Raw genomic sequence first — 24,087 nt, forward strand, 5'->3', positions numbered from 1 at the left:
ATGACTCTAAACTGTGTTTGTCAATAAGATATTGGACCACAGTTGTGAATAAGTGGCTGTCTCCAGAAGGAAGTCAATCGGCAATAATTAATAAAGTCAGCGTTTCTTCCCCTCTCTTGGCCCTTGGACACAAATATCACTTCTACCTCTCAAAACTGTCACCTGCTTTAAAAATGAGCATGGAACCAAGAGGCAAGCCTTTGATGACAAATGGCCTCTGTCGTTGCAACACTGAACAGGAAGTATATCCAGCCATTAAATAATTGAGACTTAGACTGTTTACTGAATGAAATCTAGGCCATTGCTTCGTAAAGGAAAATAAATTTACCAATGTTTACCTAAATTGTTAATTCAAAAGAGTGAAAACTATTTTGCTTCTTGTTGCAGTTTATGCCCTTTAATGAGTCCTTGTAATTGATTACTGCAGTCCACCCTATTAATCATCTGATGATGACCAATATCAATTCAACTGCTTGTCAACTGCTTTATCGTTTTTCCCTCCCCTCTCAGTGAACCAGTTGACATAGGTTTAAGCTGAGGGGGAAAGACTTCATAGGAACCTGAGGGGCAACTTTATTTTAAACAAAGGGTGGTGGGTGTATGCATGGAATGAGCTGCCAGAGGAGAAATTGAGGCAGGGACTATCGCAATGCTTTAAAATACAGTTGGACAGGTACATGGATGGGACAGGTTTGGAGGGATATAGGCCAAACACAGGCAGGTAGGATTGGCGTAGATGGGACATGTGTGTCGGTGTGGGCAACTTGGGCCCAAGGGCCTGTTTTCTGACTCTATGTCTCTCAGTCTCTCTGTCTTGGTTTTACCCGCTTGTTTTTATTTAAAATGAAAGGAAATTTAATTTAAACAGAAATTCCCCGCACAAAAAGCAAGTTGAAATGAATGTGGGTGGACGACACTGGTGAGGCAAGAGCGACATTGGTATGGAAGAATGTTGTCCGTCCAGACCTGTGGCTTCCATGAGGTGATTTTGCCTGGTGGTTTATTTGCAGTATGCTGCTTCCTACAGTATTTTGTGTCGTGGAAAAAAATGGCATCTTTTGAAAGGTAATTGGATTGAAGCATGGAATAGTTGACTGATGCAACACAAAGGGGGCCATTCAGCCCATTCGAGCTGTGCTGGAGCCAATTAACCCTCCTGAAGTGGCTCCAGAGCCCAGTAAATGTTTACGCTGTCTCTATTTATCCTGTTCCTGTCTGAAGGTCTCCATTCAATCAGCTTCTACTATCTTTGCCAATCGCTGTAATCTCTGCCCTTCTGGACCCTTCTTGCCACTGGGAAAAGTTGTGTTATATTTCAGAGATACAGGCCCATCGGCCCACCGAGTCCGTGCCAAATGGCCATCCCCGAACACTAGAACTCACCTACACGCATTAAGGACAATGTACAATTTACTGAAGCCAGTTCACCTACAAACCTGGTCTTGGGAGCGTGGGAGGAAACCGGACCACCCGGAATAGAAAGTAAAGTCCAAACCACACCAACCATTGTGCAGGAAGGAACTGCAGGTAGACACAAAAAGCTGGAGTAACTCAGCGGGACAGGCAGCATCTCTGGAGAGAAGGAATGGGTGACATTTCGGGGCGAGACTGATGTCAGGGGAGGGGTAGACCGATATATGGACAAGGTGTGAAAACATAGACGGAAGGTGCAGGAGTAGGCCATTCGGCCCTACGAGTCCACCGCCATTCAAATGATCATGGCTGATCATCCAACTCAGTCCCACCTGCCTGCACTTCTCTCCATAACCCTCCATTCCCTTCTCATCCATATGCCTATCCAATTTATTTTTAAATGATACCAATGAACCTGCCTCCACCACCCACTGGGAGCTCATTCCACACCACCACCACTCTCTGCATAAAGAAGTTCCTCCTCATATTACCCCAAAACTTCTGTCCCTTAATTCTGAAGTCATGTCCTCTTGTTTGAATCTTCCCTATTCTCAAAGGGAAAAGCTTGTCCACATCAACACTGTCTATCCCTCTCATCATTTTAAAGACCTCTATCAAGTCCTCCCTTAACCTTCTGCGCTCCAGAGAATAACGACCTAACTTATTCAACCTTTCTCTGTAACTTAGTTGTTGAAACCCAGGCAACATTCTAGTAAAAAGTAGAGACTGATGTCAGGGGAGGGGGAGACCGAGATATGGATGGGCAAGGTGTAAAACAAGACATCAAAAGAGTTGGTGATCCAGGCAAATGTAGAATAGATCGTTGTTAGCTGGGAGAAGGTGACAACGAAGCAAACAGATAAAATATAATCAGGGGCATAGTCAGACTGGTTGGAGAACTGGGAAGGGGAAGGAATGTCACAGAAAAGGAACTGCAGATGCTGGTTTACACCGAAGGTAAACACAAAATGCTGAAGTAACTCGGTGGGCCAGGCAGCATCTATGGAGAGAAGGAATGGGTGACATTTTGAGTTGAGTCCCTTCTTCAGACTCAAAGAGATGCTGGCTGACTCGCTGAGTTACTCCAGAATTTTGTGTCTATCCACATCAACCATTATGGTTCCGAATCTAGGGGGAGACTTGAGGAGCTGAACAGCCCTTTGTGGGGCTAGGCTCACAATATCTGGTCTCAGAGACCCTGGAAACCTTGTGGAAAAATGAATTGCAAAGTGTTCTACATCACAAGAGTCATGTGTTAACCCATGCGTAAATACTTCTTCACTGCTGTGGTGCTTTAGGGCATTTTGATGTCATGGAACTTGCTAAATAAGTCTGTGTTTACTGATGTCATTCCTGTAGTAGTCACCAGTGAAGGGAAAGCTAAGATGGTTGAACTCCTGTTCTATTTTCTCCATGTCCATGTGTTGGATCCATATTTAGGCCAAGGCTGACAAATTCTAGCCTTTGTACCAGTGCTTTTTGGTCAATGTTTAGTGAGCTATTGACTACCGAGCTGTGGAGGATACCAGTGCAAGTCATAGTGACTTATGCCTCTAGGCCTTGGAATAGAATAGGGTGGCGCAGTGGTAGAGCTACAGCCTCACAGCACCAGGGTCCCGGGTTCGATCCTGACCAGGGGTGCTGTCTGTACGGAGTTGGTATGTTCTCCCCGTGACTTGCGTGGGTTAACTCGGAAATCTTCGGTTTCCTCCCACACTCCAAAGGTGTACAGGTTTATATAGAAACATAGAAATTAGGTGCAGGAGTAGGCCATTCGGAGCCTGCACCGCCATTCAATATGATCATGGCTGATCATCCAACTCAGTATCCCGTACCTGCCTTCTCTCCATACCCTCTGATCCCCTTAGCCACAAGGGCCACATCTAACTCCCTCTTAAATATAGCCAATGAACTGGCCTCGACTACCCTCTGTGGCAGAGAGTTCCAGAGATTCACCACTCTCTGTGTGCAAAAAAGTTCTTCTCATCTCAGTTTTAAAGGATTTATCCCTTATCCTTAAGCTGTGACCCCTTGTCCTGGACTTCCCCAACATCGGGAACAATCTTCCTGCATCTAGCCTGTCCAACCCCTTAAGAATTTTGTAAGTTTCTATAAGATCCCCTCTCAATCTCCTAAATTCTAGAGAGTATAAAATCAAGTCTATCCAGTCTTTCTTCATAAGACAGACCTGACATCCCAGGAATCAGTCTGGTGAACCGTCTCTGCACTCCCTCTATGGCAATAATGTCCTTCCTCAGATTTGGAGACCAAAACTGTACGCAATACTCCAGGTGTGGTCTCACCAAGACCCTGTACAACTGCAGTAGAACCTCCCTGCTCCTATACTTAAATCCTTTTGCTATGAAAGCCAACATACCATTCGCTTTCTTCACTACAATTTATAGGTTAATTGGCTTGATATAGCTGTAAATTGTACAATTGTCCCTAGTGGATGCAGGGATGAAGGGCCTGTTTCTGCGCTGTATCTCGAAACTAAACTAAAACTGGAACTGTTGGTGAATGTGTGTGTGTGTGTGTTATTTAATGATTTCCTCTCGACTGCAGTCAACATGAGCTGGGATATTGCAGCTGAGGCAGGTAATTGGTAGTCTGAGTTCTACTTGCCAAAGCTGCATGTTGTTGAGACCTGCAGTGGAGAGGTACGTGTGAAGACCTGTCCTCCTCCAACAGGGGTGGCCCACACAGTTCTGCTTGGCTTTACTTACTCCGGGTCCAAGATTTCCATCCCTTATTCACAGAAGATGATATGTGCTTGGCACAATCGCCAAATGATATCAGCGATTTCGTTTTAGTTTGAAAAGCGTGTAAACGGGCGCTTCAGCCCACCGGTCTGCGCCGACCAGCAATCCCCACGCAATCGTACACGTACCAGGAACAATTTGCATTTACACCAAACCCATTAACCTACAAGCCTGTACGTCTTTGTTGGAGTGTGGGAGGAAACCAAAGATCTCGGAGAAAACCCACGCAGGTCACGGGGAGAACGTACAAACTACATACAGACAGCGCCCGTAGTCAGGATGGAACCTGGGTCTCTGGCGCTGTGAAACAGCAACTCTACCGCTGCATCACCGTGCTGCCCACCCCGGGTGGTGTTAGAGAGGGACTACGCGCTGTCCACGGGCGCCATGGGGGATTTCCGGGACCGATGGGCACCGCGGGATGTGGAATGCATCCTTGGCAAGGATGGGGAAATAGTAATTTAAGAATATTTGTTTTATTTGTACTACAATGGTGGGTTTTGTTTTGAATCATTTAGTATTGTACATATTATTGTAAATAAATGAATCGAATTAATTTTAGGAAACCCGGGCCGCTCACTGTGCAGGCAGAGTTGTTGCCTCGCACCGCTAGATACCGTCTCCTGGCGCTGTCTTTGCGGAGTTGTACGTTCTCCCCGTAACCGCGTGGGTCCTTTCTGAGTGCTCTTGTTTTCACTCAAATTCCAAAGACGCGCAGGTTTGTAAGTTAACTCAAAATCCTTGGGTAACTCTACGGATCAGGCAGCATCTCTGGAGAAAAGGAATAGGTGACTGCTGCCTGGCCTACTGAGTTACTCCAGCATTTTGTGTCCATCATCGGAATAAACCAGCATCTGCAATTCCTACCGACACAGGTTTGTCGGTTGATTGCCTTCTGTAAATTGTTCCTGGTATGTGGGATAGCACTAGTGTGTGGGGTGATTGTCCGTCGGTGCGGACTCAGTGGGCCAAAATGCCAGGTTCCATGTTGTATCTCTAAACTAAACTAAGTCAAGTCAAGTCAAAGTTTATTTGTCACATACACATACGAGATGTGCAGTGAAATGAAAGTGGCAATGCTCGCGGAACAACAAAACAACCAAAAAAAATTATAAACACAATCATAACACACATATTCTTTTACATAATAAATAATAGAAGGAAAAACGTTCTGTACAGTTAGTCCCTGGTGAGAAAGGCGTTTACAGTCCGAATTGCCTCTGGGAAGAAACCCCTTCTCAACCTCTCCGTTCTCACTGCATGGCAACGGAGGCGTTTGCCTGACCGTAGTGGCTGGAACAGTCCGTTGCAGGGGTGGAAGAGGTCTCTCATTGTTTGCTCTGGAGTTTGCACCTCCTGTTGTAAGTTCCTGCAGGGGGGTGAGTGAAGTTCCCATAGTGCGTTCGGCCGAACGCACTGCAGAGCCTTCTTGTCCTTGGCAGAGCAATCCCGAAACCAGACTAAGGACAAGATGCTTTCCACCGCCGCTGCGTACACTGGAGGATCCTCGGTAACACTCACAACTGTAAGGTGAGTGCAGGACCAAGACTTGGAAGAAAAATACGCACTGACTTTTGAAAGGTTTAATACAAGCCAACAAGGCTGTCCTTTATCTCCAGAAAAGAGTATATTGGCCTGAGTACAGAAGCAAAAAGGTTGTATTCATCTCGCTACCAATCATTAGTTTGGACTCATTGAGGCCAGCATCATGGATTAGGAAGGAGGTCAGAGTTTGCGGGACTTTGAGTCACAGAGTGATACAGTGTGGAAACAGGCCCTTCAGCCCAACATGCCCACACTGGCCAACTACACTAGTCCCACCTGCCTGCGTTTGGTCCATATCCCTCTAAACCCGTCCTGTCCTTTAACCCGTCTAATTGCTTCTTAAACACTGTGATAGCCCCAGCCTCAACGACTTCCTCTGGCAGCTTGTTCCATACACCCACCACCCATAGTGTGGAAAAAGTTACCCCTCAGATTCCTATAACATTTTTGCCCCTTCACCTTAAACCTCGATTCCCCTACTCTGGGCAAGAGACACTATGCATCTACCCGATCTATTCCCCTCATAATTTGGTGCACCTCTATAAGATCACCACATCCTCCTGCACTCCATGGAATAGAGTCCTAGCCTGCCCAACCTCTCCCTATAGCTCACACCCAGTAGTCCTGCTAACATCCTCATAAATCTTCTCTGAACCCTTTCCAGCTTGGCAACATCTTTCCTAATACAGGGCGCCCAGAACGGAACACAATATTCTAAATGCGGTTTCACCAACGTCTTATACAACTCCTATACTCAATACTTTGACTGATGAAGGCCAATGTGCCAAAAGCCTTTTTGACCACCTTATCTACCTGCGACTCGACCTTCAAGGAACAATGTTCCTGTACTCCTAGATCACTCTGCTCTACGACACTCCCCAGAGGCCTACCATTCACTGTGTAGGTCCTGCCTGTGTCTAGAATGAAAAGCTGCTTTTGCATGGAGAGACCAGTGACTAACACAACTAAATTGAAGGGTACAACACTGGAGCAGACACTACTGCCTCTAATGTCCCTGCTGAATGTGGCCACATTAAAGTAATCTCCTCTGCCTGTTTGCGATCCATATCCCTCCACACCCGGCATATCCATATGGCTACGTCAAAGCCTCTTAAATGCCTGAATCATCCATCCTGCCTCCACCATCACCCCTGGCAGCACGTTCCAGGGGCCCCTCTACCCTCTGTGTACAATAAATTGCCCTGAATATCCTCTTCGCATTTGGCCCCTCTCATGTTAAAGCTATACCCACTAGTCTTTGACACTTCTACCCTCGAGGGAGAAAAGTTCTGACTGTGCACCCTAACTTTAGACTATAGGTCTTTAGGCCTCAGAGATGCAGAACGGAAACAGACCATTCGGCCCACTGTGTCTGCGCCGACCAGTGATCACCCCGTAGACAGACAGACACACACACACTGCACACGCGCACACACACACACACACACACACACACACACTACAACTTGCCAATTAGCCTACAAACCTGCACGTCTTTGGAGTTTGGGAGGAAATTGTAACACCCTGAGAAAACCCACAGGGAGAAGATACAATCTCTGTACAGACAGCACCCGTAGTCAGGATGGAACCTGGGACCCTGGCGATGTGAGACAGCAACTCTACCGCTGTGCCACCGTGCCGTCCCCAACAGCCACCCCTGGCAGTGCATTCCAATTATACCCCACATCATTTTCCATACTTCCGCCAGGTACGCAGGAATTGAACAGATTTGTTCAGAATTATGACTTTTGACCAAAATAACTGAAATTGAAACAGTTTCCCTGGCTAGAATAGTCGGGGAAATGATAGCTGGGAAGAATGTGAGCTGGAAATGAGCTTGTTTTTAATTGCAATCGAGGGTTACAGAAGCGAATAGGGTATTGGCTTTAGAGAGGAGCATATAACCATATAACCATATAACAATTACAGCACGGAAACAGGCCATCTCGGCCCTACAGTCCGTGCCGAACAACATTTTTTCCCCTTAGTCCCACCTGCCTGCACTCATACCATAACCCTCCATTCCCTTCTCATCCATATGCCTTTCCAATTTATTTTTAAATGATACCAAGAACCTGACAAGACCACTTCCACTGGAAGCTCATTCCACACCGCTACCACTCTCTGAGTAAAGAAGTTCCCCCTCATGTTACCCCTAAACTTCTGTCCCTTAATTCTGAAGTCATGTCCTCTTGTTTGAATCTTCCCTATTCTCAAAGGGAAAAGCTTGTCCACATCAACTCTGTCTATCCCTGATCATTTTAAAGAACTCTAATGTCCCCCCTTAACCTTCTGCGCTCCAGCTAATAAAGACCTAACTTATTCATATTCTGTAACTTAGTATCCCCAGGCACACATTCTAATAAATCTCCTCTGTACTCTCTCTATGTTGACATCCTTCCTATAATCCAAAATTGTACACCATAGGGTCTCACCACCTTGAAAACATTACATCCCAGCTTCTATACTCAATGCTCTGATTTATAAAGGCCACATAAGCCAAAAGCTTTCTTTACTGCTATATGAGATTACCTTCAAGGAACTATGCACGGTTATCCCATCTTCCGTCTGTTCAAATCTTCATCCCTACCATTTACCATGTAAAATATGTGGACACTTGAAGAGACATTCATAGATGTAGACTAATTGCAGTTGACAAGGCTCGATGGGCTGAATGGCCTTTGTGACTGAAGCAATTTCAACAAAACAAACATGTCATGGACTAATACCCATGAAGAAAATAATGTCCAGATTTGGCCAGCTACAGCTTTCATGATTTTATAAGTATCCTGACTCTCTGACTCCCGCCTGACCCTCATTCTCTCTCGACCCTGTCTCTATTCCTTTCCCTCAGAAGCTGCCTGTCCTCTGAGTTACACTGTGTCTATCTCGGTTTAAATCAGTCTCAGTTCCTTCTACTGGAACTCACATCTTATTACAGGGATGTCTCTGTCTCTGGCTCTGTCTCTCTCTCTCTCTCTGTCTCTCTCTCTCTCTCTGTCTCTCTCTCTGTCTCTCTCTGTCTCTCTCTGTCTCTCTCTGTCTCTGTCTCCATAATGTTTGGGACAAAGACCCATCATTTATTTATTTGCCTCTGTACTCCACAATTTGAGATTTGTAATAGAAATAAAATCACATGTGGTTGTCAGATTTGTCAGATTTTATTAAAGGGTATTTTTATACATTTTGGTTTCACCATGTGAAAATTACAGCAGTGTTTATACTTAGTCCCCCCCCCATTTCAGGGCACCATAATGTTTGGGCCACATGGCTTCACAGGCATTTGTAGTTGCTCAGGTGTGTTAAATGCCTCCTTAATGCAGGTATAAGAGAGCTATCTTTCTTTCCTAGTCTTTCCTCCATTCTTTCCATCACCTTTGGAAATTTTGATTGCTGTTTATCAACACAGGGCTGCCAACATTGGGTGAGAGTTGGGAGTGAGAAATTGTGAGAGACCAAGCCTGAGGGAGCGTGTAGCGACCGGGGACGGGGGGAGTGTCCCCCCCCTCCCATGGTATGGCTTTTGCATTTTTCAGCTTGAAATTGTGCAATCTGGTGCATACTGTAGCTAGTCTTTTAACTTGCACTTGAATGCAACATTTATGCTTTATATTGGATTAGCTATGAATAAGGTTGGGCTAAATTACATTCCTATTTACATTCCACTGTAGAGCCCAGGTTCTGATCAACAGATGCAGCACATGAATTATCTTAGTGTATTAATGTATGAAAATCAGATTATAATCAAGCACTTGGCCCATGTTGACCAACCTGGGTCTCACTGCACACCTGGTACTACTCCTGACCCTGACTCCAGTTGCATACCTTCTCTCATTCCTGATCCTGAGTCCAGCCTTACACATGGCTCCCTATTCTACCTGATACCTGCTTAGGTTCCCAGTGCCGAACACTCCCATTGTCCCAGCTTTGACTGCACACCTAGTACTATTCCAGACCTTGACTCTGGATGCACACTTGGACCTTGCTCCTAGCCCCTCTGCACTGACAATATATCTGGCCCACACATAAAGCCCCATATCTGACCCTCTGGACAACCTATTACGTTCAAGTCCACAGGTGCTTATCTAATGCGGTCCTCTTTTATGGGGCACTTCACAGACCAAATTTTGTATAACATAATTTGCTACATCCATTGTTATCTAACATGCTAGTTACTTTGTCAAATAATTAATTGATTGAACACAATTTCTCATCCATAAAATTATACTCAATCAGCTGTATAAGTATTCTGTTACTATGTCCTTCATTTTCCTAACAAACTGTCCTGAAGTCATTTTCACCCCCCAATATTTTCTGTATTTTTGCTGTCTTCCTCTCAGCTGGGACTTTTAGACATAGACATAGAAAATAGGTGCAGGGGGAGGCCATTCGAGCCAGCACCGCCATTCATTGTGATCATGGCTGATCATCCACAATCAGTAACCCGTGCCTGCCTTCTCCCCATATCCCTTGACTCCACTAGCCCCTAGAGCTCTATCTAACTCTTTCATAAATTTCCAAAATGCAAAGTCCAATAACAATATATTTCCAAAATGCAAAGTCCAATACCAATAATGTTGCTTAAGAATAAAACTGATAGAAACATCAGCCAAACCTTAGGCTTACCAAAATCAACTGTTTGGAACATCATTAAGAAGAAAGGGAGCACTGGTGAGCTTACTAATCGCAAAGGAACTGGCAGGCCAAGGAAGACCTCCACAGCTGATGACAGAAGAATTCTCTCTATTAGAAAGAAACATCCCCAAAAACATGTCTGATAGATCAGAAACACTCTTCAGGAGTCAGATATGGATTTATCAATGACCACTGTCCGTAGAAAACTTCATGAACAGAAATACAGAGGCTACACTGCTAGATACAAACCACTGGTTAGCTGCAAAATAGGATGGCCAGGTTAGTTTACCAAGAAGTACTTAAAAGAGCAACCACAGTTCTGGAAAAAGGTCTTGTGGACAGATCTGACGAAGATTAACATATCAGAGTGATAGCAAGAGCAAAGTACGGAGGAGAGAAGGAACTGCCCAAGATTCAAAGCATACCACCTCATCTGTGAAACACGGTGGTGGGGGTGTTATGGCCTGGGCATGTATGGCTGCTCAAGGTACTGGCTCACTTATGTTCATTGATGATACAACTGCTGATGGTAGTAGCATAATGAATTCTGAAATGTATAGACACATCCTATCTGCTCAAGTTCAAACAAATGCCTCAAAACTCATTGGCCGGCGGTTCATTCTGTAGCAAGACAATGATCCCAAACATACTGCTAAAGCAACAAAGGAGTTTTTCAAAGCTAAAAAATGGTCAATTCTTGAGTGGCCAAGTCAATCACTGAACCCAATTGAGCATGCCTTTTATATGCTGAAGAGAAAATTGAAGGGGACTAGCCCCCAAAACAAGCATAAGTTAAAGATGGCTGCAATCCAGGCCTGGCAGAGCATCACCAGAGAAGACACCCAGCAACTGGTGATGTCCATGAATCGCAGACTTCAAGCAGTCATTGCATGCAAAGGATATGCAACAAAATACTAAACATGACTACTTTCATTTACATGACATTGCAGTGTCCCAAACATTATGGTGCCCTGACATGGGGGGACTATGTATTAACACTGCTGTAATTTCCACATGGTGTAACCAAAATGTATAAAAATGGCCTTTAATAAAAACTGACAATGTGCACTTTAACCACGTGTGATTTTTTTAAATTTTACAAATCTCAAATTGTGGAGTACAGAGCCAATAAATAAATGATGGGTCTTTGTCCCAAACATTATGGAGGGCACTGCAGACGCAGATAAAGTCAAGTATATTCGTCGCATACACATACGGGGTGTGCAGTGAAATGAAAAGCGGCAATGCTCGCGGACTTTGTGCAAAAAACAAACAAACAAACTACAAACAGAATAGAACAGAATCACAAATTCGTTTACATATTACATATTGTGGGAGGAAGGAAAAAGGGAATGCCATCAATCTCTCCAACTTTAAATCATTGATCTCATTTGGCGATTATACTGCATTTGTATGAAGTAATTGGAAAGCATAAATATTACCTCTGGCTGTCAGTTTTGTTTCAAAAGATGTGGGCGACGGCCAATTTGTTAATATAAGTTCTGATTATCAACAGTGAAAATATTTATCACCTTGATCTGAGACTGCGGGTGAAATGGACATTCATTGACGTTGACTGCTGTTTTGAGGAAGGTCATCCTTGTGATTGAGGCAGCACAGCGTAGGTTCACGGGATTGATCCCTGGGATGGCGGGACTGTCATATGAGGAAAGATTGATAAGACTAGGCTTGTATTCACTGGAGTTTAGAAGGATGAGGGGCAAATCTAATAGATACATATACAATTATTAAAGGACTGGACAAGCTAGATGCAGGAAAAATGTTGCCAATGTTGGGCGAGTCCAGAACCAGGGGCCACAGTCTTAGAATAAAGTGGAGGTCATTTAAGACTGAGGTGATAAAAAACTTTTTCACCCAGAGAGTTGTGAATTTGTGGAATTCCCTGCCACAGAGGGCAGTGGAGGCCAAATCACTGGACGGATTTAAGAGAGTTAGATAGAGCTCTAGGGGCTAGTGGAATCAAGGGATATGGGGAGAAGGCAGGCACGGGTTACTGATTGGGGACGATCAGCCATGATCACAATGAATGGCGGTGCTGGCTCGAAGGGCCGAATGGCCTCCTCCTGCACCTATTGTCTATGTTTCTATGTTTCTACAAGTGCGTGCTCCTGAGTCTAGGCATGTACACTCTTTTTGAGTGCCTTATGTGCCATAGGTTTGTGTGCATCAAGTGTCCATCTCCCGAACGTTGTTTTAGTTTCGAGATATACAGCTCAGAAACAGGCCCTTCAGCCCACTGAGTCAATGTCGACCAGCGATCACCCCGTCACACTAGTTGTATGCTACGCACCGGGGCCAATTTACAAAAACCGTTCACCTACAAACCCACACGTTTTTGGATTGTTGGAGGAAACTGGAGCACCCGGTGAAAACTGACCCAAACATGTACAGTTTGTAGATTAACTGGCCTGTGTAAAATTGTACATTGTCCTTAGTGTGTAGGATAGTGTAATTATTTAAAGTAAGATCCATTGATAAGTTTTTCAAACAGCAGTAATTCCTCTATGTATGCCTGTTAGAATATAACTTTTAAAAGCTATTGGTAACTATTGGGTGGCACAGTGGTGCAGCTGGTAGAGCTGCTGCCTCATAGTGCCAGAGACCCGTGTTTGATCCTAACTTCGGGTGCTGGTCGTGTGGAGTTTGCATGTTCTCCCTGTGACCACCTGGGTTTCCTCCGGAAATCTCCAATTTCCTCCCACATCCCAAAGACACGCAGGCTTGTCGATGAATTGACTCTCTGTAGATTGCCCCTAGTGTATTAGGGGTGGATGTGAAAGTGAGGTAACTTCGAACTAGTGTGAGTGGTTGATCGATTATTGGCCGAAGGACCTTTTTCCAAGCTGTATCTTTCAATCGAGAAAGCTGGTGGGATGAATTTTCCAGTGTTAGATGAGATATTCTGAAATCATTCTCTTGTTTTCGTAGTTCAGATGTAGGAATCGTGACGGTAGTATATTGTGGATAGAGCTCTGTATAGACATCACTTTTCATAAAACACCATGGGCAAAACCCCAAGGCAGACTTGTTTTGCTCTGATATTTGCAGCCTGAATGGAGGCTTTTCAAAACTAAAATTAGAATATTTTCAAAAGTTGAGTTATGTTTTGAAAGAGGCACAGAAACATATTTGTTACCATGCCGTCACAAAAGAATAACAAACTGTGAAATATGCCCAGAGTTTTAACTGTTCACTTTCAAGAGACATATTAAGTAAAGCCTTCCCAAAACCTATCCAAAGATGCTGCCTGACCCGCTGAGCTACTCCAGCACTCTGTGAAACGCCACCTATCCATGTTCCCCACAGATGCTGCCTGACCCGCTGAGTTACTCCAGCACTCCGTGAAACGTCACCTATCATGTTCTCCACAGATGCTGCCTGACCCGCTGAGTTACTCCAGCACTTTGTGTCTTTTTTTGGTAAACCAGCATCTGCAGTTCCCTGTATCTACATGTGCTTTTTGATTCATTTCAGTTTCAGCTTAGTTTATTGTCACGTGTACTGAGGTACAGTGAAAAGCTTTAGTTGTCAGCTAACCAGTCTGTAATCGAAACTACTTCAAGTTACATGTGTGGGTGTGGACATGAATGGTTAAAATTCTGGTTGCATTCCAGCGATCTAAAAATGTCCAGTTATATATAGCATGGTAACAAACATGATTTCGTGGCAGATATGAATAAATCATACACTGAACACTAAGGCCGTTGTCCGCTTTTCATGTTAAGCAAACCGCAAGGGGCCGCTGTCAATGAATTGGTTTGAAATTTGTAAAGACCCTGTCCCACTTTCCCGAGTTACTCACAAACTCTCCGGAGTTTTCCCCTTGTTTCGAACTTGGAGAATTACGGTTATAGCCGTTCGTAGGTACTCGGGGCTAACTTTTTTAACTCATGGACATTTTCCAACATGTTGAAAAAACGTTCCGACTTACCTGATGCCCTGATTTCCTGCAGCTGGCATTACGAGCCGCTACAAAACATCTACGGACTCGCTACGGCCTCCTACGGGCTCGCTACCGACATTCCCCGAGTTCGAATCAAGGGGAAAACTCGGGGGTTTTCGTGAGTAACTCGGGGAAAGTGGGACAGGGCCTTTACTGTGTGATTTAGGGTCAAGTTACGAAATAAAAGTAAAACACAAAGTGCTGGAGGAACTCAACCAGTCAGGTGGTATCTGGAGGGAAGGGCCAGGAGACGTTTTGAGTCGGAACCCTGATTTTAGGAAGTGGGGGAGAAAGCTGGCAAGGAGGTTTTATTGATTAGTATTCATTTAAAGTATTGAAATGGGCTTTTCAGCCTACTGAGTTCACTCCGACTTTTGATCAGTAGTTCTATGTTATCCCACTTCCGACACATTAGGGGCAATTTTACAGAGGGCAATTAACCTACAAAACTGTACGTCTTTAGAGTGTGGGAGAAACCGGAGCACCCGGAGACAACCTACGCGGGTACTGGGAGCATGTACAAACTCTTCACCGACAGCACCCGTAGTCAGGATCGAACCCGGGCCTCTGGCGCTGTGAGGCAGCAACTCTACCACTGCACCACCATGGAGGTGGAACATAGTCTTGCAAGTGATAGGTGGGTACAAATGAGGGGGGGGGGTGGGGGGGGGTCCGTTGGTAGATGGGTGGACATAGGCTAGAGATGAAAAGGCGTCAGGAGAGGAGAGGAGTGAAATGTAAAACCAGAGTGAGTGATATAGGTGAAAGGGGATGAGGAACGAGAGAGTAGGTGGGTGGGCGGAAGGGGAGGATATTACTCAAAGTTGGAGATTTTGCACCATTTTTAACACTGAGTTGTAAGCTACCCAAGTGGAATATGAGGTGCTGTTCCTTCGGTTTGTGTGGGGGGCCTCACTCTGGCACTGGAGGAGGCCCAGGACAGAAAGGTCAAAACGGGAATGGGAGTTAAAATGATTAGAAACCAGGACATCCAGCAGGCCTTGTCACATGTACCTAGGCATGTGAGATGCTGTGCTTTGCATACAGCCCGGTAAAATCATACAGTGGACCTGACCTAGGCAGTACACGTGCCGCAAGGTTACGCTCCCACAGGCTTGCTCGGGTTTGTTAAGTCACACTTTAGGTTTACCCATGTCATCAGCCTGTTGAATTATTTATAGAGCCATACAGTGTGAAAACAGGCCCTTCGGCCCATCCTGCACACACGGACCAACATGCCCCATCTACACTACTCCCACCTGCCCATATCGTTCACATAAGTTCATAATTAATAGGAACAGAATTAGGCCATTCGGCCCATCAAGTCTACTCCACCATTCAATCATGGCTGGTCTATCCCTCCCTCCTCACCCCATTCTCCTGCCTCCCCCCCCATAACCCCTGACACCTGTACCAATCACAAATCTACCTATCTCTGCATTTAAAAATATCCACAGCCCAATGTGGCAATAAATATCCACAGATTCACCACCCTCTGACTGAAGAGATTCCTCCTAAAGGAACGCTCTTTAATTCTGAGGTTATGACCTCTAGTCCCATACTCTCCCACTAGTGGAAACATCCTCTCCACATCCACTCTATCCAAGCCATTCACTATTCGATATGTTTCACTGAGGTATGTTGGGTACCGTCCTATCCATGTACGTGTCTAAATGTTACTTCAACGTTGTGGTGAATTTTCTATTCAGTTCCTCATTCTCACATCTATTTGTTGCCTTTTGTTTACTGATCCGCACTCCGAAAGCCCAGAAATGTCACTCTCCTTCCGATCATTACCATCACTAAGTGGTGACAAGTTAAAGATGTTCAGTTTATTAATGTCACATGTGCTGAGCTGAAGTGAAAAGCTTTTGTTTGCCTGCTATCCAGTCAGTGAAAAGACAACACTAGATTACAATCAAAGCCGTCCACAGTGTACATATAGATGCACAGAGTCTCTTGCCCAGAGTAGGGGAATCGAGGATCGGAGGACACAGGTTTAAGGTGAAGGGGAAAAGATTTGAAGGGTAACATTTTCACACAAAGGGTGGTGGGTGTATGGAACAAGCTGCCAGAGGAGGTAGTTGAGGCTGGGACTATCCCAACATTTAAACCGTTGGGCGGGTACATGGATAGGACAGGTTTGGAGGATATGGACCAAATGCAGGCAGACGGGACATGTTGGCAGGTTGGGCCGAAGGGCCTGTTTCCATGTTGTATCACTCTGACTATGACTCTATATACAGAATAAAGGGTACACCATTTAGTGCAGAATAAAGTCAGATAAAATGTATTTCTAAGATCTCTAATGAGGAAGATGGGAGGCCAGGAGCAGATGTTTCATTTGCTTGATAACAGCTGGGAAGAAATTGTCCCTGAATCTGGAGGCATGTGGTTTCAAATATCTGTACCTCTTATCTTGTGGGAGAGGGGTGAAGAGGGAGTGACCGGGGTGAGACTTGTCCTTGAAGCTGGAGGGACTAGTGTAGATGGGACATGTTGGCCGGTGTGGCCAAGTAGGGCTGAAGGGCCTGTTTCCACACTGTATGACCTGCACTAACAAAGTCTAAAGAGTTTTGCTTCCAATTAAACACTCCAGCAGCTAAACTTTGGAAGCGATGAATGTTTTCTAAATACAGGCTTGGTTGAATGAGGTCTCAATCTGTTTCTGTTTAGGTCTGCCGTTCGTTCGAATTCTTCACTATTCCATTTGAGATTTTTAAAAAACATCTTTTAAATGGAGGCCCGATGTAAAAAATTACTTGGAATGGAGTAATGAGAACTTTTGGAATCTGTAGATCCCAGTCCTTACATAGATTTGCATGCAATGGGTTTCCATATCGTTAGTTATATATTTTCCTCTTCAAAAAAAGTGGGTATTTTACCAAGAGTTATTAGTTTGGCTGGTTAATGGGGCTGTCCCACTGTACGAGCTAATTCAAGAGTTCTACCGAGTTTCCCCTGATTCGAACTTGGAGAATTACGGTAATAGCCGCTCGTAGGTACTCGGGGCTCTCATGGACATGTTGAAAAATCTTCATGAGCTTACCGCGTTTTCCCGAGTACCTGCCGTTGGCGTTACGAGCCGCTAAGAGACATCCCCGAGCTCCGACGTACCCGCTACGTACATTCTACGTACTTACCACAAGTTAGATTTTTTTTAAACTCAGGAGAGCTCTTGAATTACCTCGTACAATGGGAAAGGCCCTTTAGTAATTGATTCTTATGCAACTTTTCCTGCTGGGAGCGATCATTTCCAAAATACTCTGTTCGAAGATGGAATCCATTTGGGGAAAAATCTGTTTAAAAAAAGTTATTGTAAGGAATTTATTTTGGAAGGCTTTTAAAAAGTATGGCTGAAATAAAATGGGAAAAAGCAGAGATTTGACGAGAGGATAGCACCACAACCATTCTGAACGCTGCCTAGGATTTGAATGCATGGGGTGCAGCCTGCGAGTGTAGATCTAGTTATATGCAGGAACTAATATTGTTATATCTGTTGAGATGCAGGGAAAAACTTAGTGACTGACATTTCGATCCCTACCTTCGGATACTGTCTTTGTGGAGTTTGCGTGTTCCCCCTGTGGTCGCGTGGTGGGAGGAAACCTCCAGGTGCTCCGGTTTCCTCCCACATCCCAAAGAGGTGCGTGCGGGTTTGTTAGGTTAATTGGCTTCTGAAAAATTGCAGGCGAATGGATGGAAAATTGAACTAGTGTGAACGGGTGATCGATGGTCGGCGTGGTCTTGAATGGCTTGTTTCCATGTAGCATCTGTAAACTGTGCAGTCAAATCATGCTATTAATGAGAACATGTGTAGGAGAAACTGCAGATGCTGGTTTAAACCGAAGATAGACACAAAATGCCGGAGTAACTCAGCAGGACAGGCAGCATCTCTGGAGAGAAGGAGTGGGTGAAGTTTCGGGTCGAGAACCTTCTTCAGACCACCAAGCCACACACTTGTACAACAGGTAGTGCAAAGGAAAGATTACCTGAGTGCAGAATTAGATGCTACAGCATTACAGTTACGGTGGAAAAAGTGCAATATCTGCAATGAGGTAGGATGGAAGATCGGAACCTGCAAACAGCTATACGTACAGTCTCAAGCAGACCCTAGCTTATGGTAGGATCATTCATTAATCTGATAACAGAGGGGAATAAGCTTTTAGTTTAGAGATAGAGGGTGGAATTAGGCCCTTTGACCCACCAAGTCCACTCTAACCAGAGATCACCCCGCACACTTGCTCTACCCTACACACTAGGAACAATTTACAATACTTACTGAAGCCAATTGACCGTCAGACCTGCATGTCTTTAGAGTGAGACTGGAGCTCCTGGAGAAAACGCACGCGGCCACGGAGAACGTGCAAACTCCGCACAGGCTGCATCTGTAGTCAACGTTGAACACTGATGTCTGGCACTGTGGGGCAGCAACTCTACCACCGCGCCCAAACGCTGTCCTAAACATGGTGGTCTGGGGTGTTCTTTAAATCTGTTGTGTCTTCTGCCTCACTGGAACGGGGACAGAGGGAGATGAAACTGGGTAAAAATGCTCGAGCTGTATGTCTGGTTGTGGGCATTGGAAAAACACCACTTTATTTTCCAGGAAATGGGTGAATCTTTAAATCGTGCATTTTCATCAATCTTTGCAGCCTGCCGTCAGCTGGTATTTATGTTTCATAATTGACATTCCAGGATAATGTATGGCCACTAGTTCTGCTCCGATTCTAATCATAAATATTTAAACACAGTGAGTCATTACTTGTCCATTATTTTGTACAGCAAAAACACAAATTAAGAGAAGGTTTTACATGGTCCCTCTCATAGTCTTACCCTTTCCCTGATTTAGGCTGCTGCAGTAACTTCTGAACTGAACTTGCCTTGACCTACCTTATCTATCTATGCCTCTCATTATTTTGTCTGCTTCAAGCAAGACTCCCCTCATCCTCTGGCCTTCCAGAGTTCATTAGATCATGTGATGGGAGTAGAATGAGGCCATTCGGCCCATTGTCTACTTCGCTATTCAATCAGATCTATCTCTCCCTCCTAACCCCATTCTCCTCCCCTTAGCCTCTGACAACCCGCACTGATCAAGAATCTATCTATCTCTGCCTTAAATATCCACTGACGTTGTCTACACAGCCTCCTGTGACAAACAATTCCACAGATTTGCCACCCTCTGGCTAAATAAATTCCTCCTCATCCCCTCTCTTTAAGAACGTCCTTTAATTCTGAGGCTATGACCTCTAGTCCTAGACTCTATCACCAGTGGAAACACCCTCTCCACATCCACTCCATCCAAGCCTTTCACTATTCTGTAAGTTTCAATGAGGCTCTCCCCTCATCCTTCTAAATTCCAGCGAGTACAGGCCCAGTGCCGACAAACGCTCATCATATGTTAACCCACTCATTCTTGTAAACCTCCTCTGGACCCTCTTCAGAGCCAGCACATCCTTCCCCAGATATGGTGCCCAAAATTGCACGTCATATTGAGAAAACAATCCAAGTTTTCCCAACCTCTCCTCGTAGCCAACCCCCCCAACCTCCACAATCCAGACAGTGTTGTGGTAAACCTCCTCTGCACCCTCTCCAAAGCCTCCACATCCTTCCTGTAATGGGGCGACACTCCAAATGCGGCCTAACCAAACTTGCTGTACCATGACTTCCTTTGTGTCTTTTTTTTCATGACCCAGCTCCTGCAGTTCCTTGTATACACTTCTTTCCAGACTTGTAGGAAGGAACTGCAGATGCTGGTTTAAACCCAAAAATAGACACAAAAAGCTGGAGTATCTCAGTGGGACAGTCAGCATCTGTGGAGAGAAGGTGATATTTCGAGTCTGAAGAAGGGTCCCGACCCGAAACGTCACCCATTCCTTCTACCCAGAGATGCTGCTTGTCTTGCTGATTTACTCCAGCTTTTTGTGTCTATCTTTGATTTAAACCAGCATCTGCGGTTCATTCCTACATACCAGCCGTGGAACTCCAGTCCCAAAAAAACAAGTTTCCCTCATCCCCCTTTGCTTCTTACCATCAATGACCATAGATTACCATCAAGTCGATTAGCGAGCTTGTTTAGTTTCGTTCAGAGATGCAGCCTAGAAATAGGCCCTTGAGCCCACTAAGTCCGCGTTGACCAGCGATCCCCGCACATCAACACTATCCTACACACACACTCTGGGACAATTTACATTTATACAAAGCCAATTAGCTCACAAATCCTGTACGTCTTTGTAGTGTAGGAGGAAACCGGAGTTCCCATAGAAAACCCATAGAGGACACGGGGAGAACATACAAACACCGCACAGACAGCACCCATAGTCAGGATGGAACCCGGGTCTCTGCCGCCGCGAGGCAGCAACTCTACCGCTGCACCACCGTGCTGCCATTGCATCTTCTGCAATCTCCCTGCATCTCTGCTATGTAATCTTGCAGAGCAGCCTACCATGTGGATCCTTATCTAAAGCCTTGCTGAAGGCCGTATAAATTAAGGCACATCATTAGCACAACCCTCCAGCGTTTCGGCACCTAGCACGTGGCTAACAATAGACAATAGCCAATATGTGCAGGATTAGGCCATTCGGCCCTTCGAGCCAGCACCGCCATTCACTGTGATCATACAATACAATACAATTTATTTGTCATTTGAATCTCACATGAAGTTCAAACAAGATTTGGTTTCTGCAGTCATACAAGAAAAGAACCAAGACACACACCAACACAATCCACACAAACATCCATCACAGTGAATCTCCTCCTCACTGTGATGGAAGGCAAAGTCTTGTCTCTCCCCTGCTCTCAATTCCTCTCCCGAAGTCAAAGTCAAAGCCCCCGGCGGGCGCTAGCAAGTCCCACGGCCACTTAAAGCCGCGCCGGGCGATGTAAGGCCCTGCTCCGGGTCCCGATGTCGGAGCCCCCGGCGGGCGCTAGCAAGTCCGCGGCCATTTAAAGCCGCGCCGGGCGATGTAAGGCCCCGCTCCAGGTCACTCTCAACCCCGCAATTCGAGCGGGAGAAGTCGCCGTTGCCGGTGCCCCGCAAAGCGGTCTCCCACCGGGGACCCGCGAGCTCCCGGTGTCACCATCCACCGGAGTCGGGTCGCAGCAGCGCGCCACCGCAGCTCTCCACGCTCCGAAGCCGGCCAGCTCCACGATGGTAGGTCCGCAGCTCCGCAGGCTCCGTGACTTGAGCTGTCGTTCCGGTTGGAGGCCGCTCCACGGTGCTAGGCCCCAACGGCAACGGAGACCCGACAGGGAAAAGGTCGGGTCCCCGTACAGGGAAGAGATCTAAAAGTTTCCCCCACCCACCCCCCACACATACACAGTCAAAAACCCACCACAAACTGTACACTCAACAGGACAATAAAATAAAAGACAGACGGACTGCAGAGGCCGCTGCGATGTCGGTCGTGCCGCCAACCCATCATGGCTGATCATCTACATTCAGTACCCCGTTCTTGCCTTCTCCCCATATCCCTTCACATCGCTATATTTGAGAGCTATATCTAAGAGTTAGCTCTAGTCTTGAAAACCTCCAGAGAATTGGCCTCCACTGCTCTCTGGGGCAGAGAATTCCACAGATTTACAACTCTCTGTGTGAAAAGGTTTTTCCTTGTCTCCGTTCTAAATGGCTTACCCCTTATTCTTAAACTGTGGCCCCTGGATCTGCACTTCCCCAACATCGGGAACATGTTTCCTGCCTCTAGCGTGTCCAATCCCTTAATAATCTTTTATATGTTTCAATAACATCCCCTCTCATTCTTCTAAATTCCAGTGTCTACAAGCCCAGTCGCTCCATTCTTTCAACATATGACAGTCCTGCCATCCCGGGAATTAACCCCGTGAACCTACGTTGCACTCCCTCAATAGCAAGAGTGTCTTTCCTCAAGTTTGGAGACCAAAACTGCACACAATACTCCAGGTGTGGTTTCACCAGGGCCCTGTACAACTGCAGAAGGACCTCCTTGCTCTTTGCTCCTGTACTCAACTACTCTTGTTATGAAGGCCAACATGCCATTAGCTTTCTTCACTGCCTGCTGTATCTGCATGCTTACTTTCAGTGACTGATGTACAAGGACCCCCAGATCCCGTTATACTTCCCCTTTTCCCAACTTGACTCCCCCAACCTGTCCAAGTCACCCTGCATCCTCGTAGCATCTTCCTCAGTGTTCAAACTGCCACCCAGCTTTGTGTCATCTGCAAATTTACTAATGTTACTTTTAATCCCTTCATCTAAATCATTAATGTGTATTGTAAATAGCTGCGGTCCCAGCACCGAGCCTTGCGGTTCCCCACTAGTCACTGCCTGCCATTCAGAAAGAGACCCGTTAATCCCTACTCTTTGTTTCCCGCCTGACAACTAATTTTCTATCCATAACAGTACTCTACCGCCAATACCATGTGCCCTAATTTTACCCACTAATCTCCTATGTGGGACCTTATCAAATGCTTTCTGAAAGTCCAGGTCCTGGCTCTCCCTTGTCCATTTTCCTAGTTATTTCCTCAAAAAATTCCAGAAGATTAGTCAAGCATGATTTCCCTTTCGTAAATCCATGCTGACTCAGACTGATCCTGTAACTGCTATCCAAATGTGCTGCTATTTCATCTTTTATAATTGATTCCAGCATCTTCCCCACCACCGATGTCAGGCTAACTGGTCTACCCTGTTTTCTCACTCCCGCCTTTCTTAAAAAGTGGGATAACATTAGCTACCCTCCAATCCACAGGAACTGTTCCTGAATCTATAGATCATTGGAAAATGATCACCAACGCGTCCACAATTTCTAGAGCCACTTCCTTAAGTACCCTGGGATGCAGACCACCAGGCCCTGGGGATTTATCAGCCTTCAGTCCCATCAGTCTACCCAACATAATTTCCTGCCTAATGTGGATTTCCTTCAGTTCCTCCATCACCCCAGATCCTCTGGCCACAAGTACATCAGGGAGATTGTTTGTGTCCTCCTTAGTGAAGACGGATCTAAAGTACCTGTTCAACTCATCTGCCATTTCCTTGTTCCCCATAATAAATTCACCTGTTTTTGTCTTCAAGGGTCCAACTTTATCTTAACTAATTTCTTCCTCTTCACATACCTAAAGAAGCTTTAACTATCCTCCTTTATATTCTCTGCTAGTTTACCTTCGTACCACATCTTTTCTCTCCGTATTACCTTGTTAGTTATCTTCTGTTGCTCTTTAAAGCTTTCCCAATCCTCTGGCTTCCCGCTCATCTTTGCCATCCGGGAGGGATCCATGTGTACACGTGAAAGATGTGGCCCGCCATCCGCTCACAGACATGCGTCCTGGCCCCTACGCAGAATAAGGTTGCCAACCGCTGTTTTAAGACATCTAGCATCATGTCTACAGTATTGCTGACTGTCCCTACTAACGTTCCCCAGTTCTGTGGTCTTCTGGTCTTTCTCCATGGTAAAAACAGAGGAGAAATATTCATTGAAATTATGGGACAAACACTCCAGCCTTTAACATTAAAAAAAAAGATTCAAAATGAACGGTGGCGCGGTGGCGCAGCGGTAGAGTTGCTGCCTTACAGCGCTAGCTCCTGACTACGGGTGCTGTCTGTACAGAGTTTGTACGTTCTCCCTGTAACCCCGTGGGTTTTCTCTGGGTGCTCCAGTCTCCTCCCACACTCCAAAGACGTGCAGGTTTGTAGGTTAATTTGGTAAAATTGTAGTACGAGGTGATCGCTGGTCGGCGCAGTGGGCCGAAAGGCCTGTTTTCTCACTGTATCTCGAAAGCCTAAAGAAAAGTTCAAAGCACAAA

General features: G+C 45.5%; 1 protein-coding gene across 4 annotated transcripts in view; it reads left to right on the plus strand.

Moving 5' to 3' along the window:
• The window catches only part of LOC129701277 (acyl-CoA-binding domain-containing protein 6-like), a 462,001-nt gene that overhangs the window by 31,272 nt on the left and 406,642 nt on the right, over positions 1-24,087 (plus strand). The window lies entirely within an intron of this gene.

Source organism: Leucoraja erinacea, chromosome 10, assembly GCF_028641065.1.
Source record: "Leucoraja erinacea ecotype New England chromosome 10, Leri_hhj_1, whole genome shotgun sequence".
Lineage (NCBI taxonomy): Eukaryota > Metazoa > Chordata > Chondrichthyes > Rajiformes > Rajidae > Leucoraja > Leucoraja erinaceus.